Source organism: Sinocyclocheilus anshuiensis, unplaced genomic scaffold (genome assembly GCF_001515605.1).
Source record: "Sinocyclocheilus anshuiensis isolate Anshui unplaced genomic scaffold, SAMN03320099.WGS_v1.1 scaffold863, whole genome shotgun sequence".
Taxonomy (NCBI): Eukaryota; Metazoa; Chordata; class Actinopteri; order Cypriniformes; family Cyprinidae; genus Sinocyclocheilus; species Sinocyclocheilus anshuiensis.
Window position 1 is genome coordinate 49,239 of NW_015547725.1, and position 1,600 is coordinate 50,838.

Consider the following 1,600-nt stretch of genomic DNA (forward strand, 5'->3'; position numbering starts at 1 on the left):
TCCACTAACCGCTTGTGACTGTCACAGGATTGCGCTCGCACTCCATTCGTCTCACTGACACATTTTTTGGAGCAGCTGATGTGTGATCTCTCTTTAGTACTCGTGGCCAGTAATGCTAAAGTGAAGTAGTCTTACTTTTCTGTAGTTTTTCAATGGCTCTCGGTCATACCGATGACATTACCTGAGCAGTCGAAGGCTGCGCATTTATTGCATAGACGGAGCAAAAATGTAAGTGTCTAAAGCATACGCGCAGTTCCATTGAATAATAAATGTGTTTTAACAATGTCGTTGAACCGAATGTACGAAGGAAACTGTTAAAATAACCACAGCATTAACAACAACCTTGAAATAAGAGCGCAAGCTTTACCTGATAATCAGATGCATGAAAGTAGCGTTCGTTGCTACAGCAAACAGACATCGGGCGCGTTTTCTTTCAGAATCATCATTCGCCGATGGAGAGGAAAAGTTAAATACTATAGCATTTTATTTTATGAAAATGAGAATGATAAAGAAGTTTTCGCACTGTAAGAGAAGTGATCTCGCGCTCAAAGAACTTAAGACGTGCCAGACTATATCTGCAGCTTAGCTATATAAAAGGCAGAATGAACTGATAAAAACGTTAAGACAAAAACACAATAAATAAATCAAATTTATGAATGATGCAGTGCTAATTGACATATCATTTATTACAGTACAGAAACTATGAAGTATATTTTCTACCTAATTCTGTGTAGAAAATTTAAATAATTGTTTGTAGTATATAAATAAACAATCATAAAATTGCCATTAGGAAAAAAAAAAATATAGATTACAAATGATTGATTATTGTCCAGCAGTGTATTTGATTTCTTATAGCAAATTCAAAGTAAGAGATAAGAAAATAATTCCTTGTAAAGAAAAAATAAATAAATAATACATACATAAAATTATTGTATTTGACATTTCTGTCACTTCTGAAATGATGGCTACGCCACTGGTGTGACAAAATGTTAGCCTATACATAATAATACTTTTAAGCTCTTTTTGAACATCTTGGCATAAATACATTTCTACATATGCCATGTCATGCCATAGCATCATTAAACTAGCATCTAACAATGGACAAAAGTGTGTGTTTTTTTTCTCTAACCATAAAGGCTGCTATGTAATTTGCCCCGACTAAGCATTTAAAGAATTTAGGGGAAGCATTTAAATAATCCTGTGAATGCACTTAAAGAATGCAGAATCGAATCGTTAACCGAATCGAATCGAATCGAAGTTAATTGTGAATCGAATCGAATTGAATCTTTCTGAATTTGCAAAAATCGCTCTTGAATCGAATCGAAAAGCTATGAATCGTGAATCGAACCGCTTCGCTGTCTACCCAAAGATTCACAGCCCTAGTGATGAATGATCAGACAGTTCTGAGCTATTCTCTCTCTCTCTCTCTCTCTTTCTCTCTCTCTCTCTCTTTTTTTCTCTCTCTCTCTCTCTCTCTCTCTCTCTCTCTCTCGCTCGCTCGCTCGCTCGCGCTCTCTCGCTCGCTCGCTCTCTCGCTCTCTCGCGCTCTCTCTCGCTCTCTCTCTCTCTCTCTCGCTCTCTCGCTCTCTCTCTCGCTCTC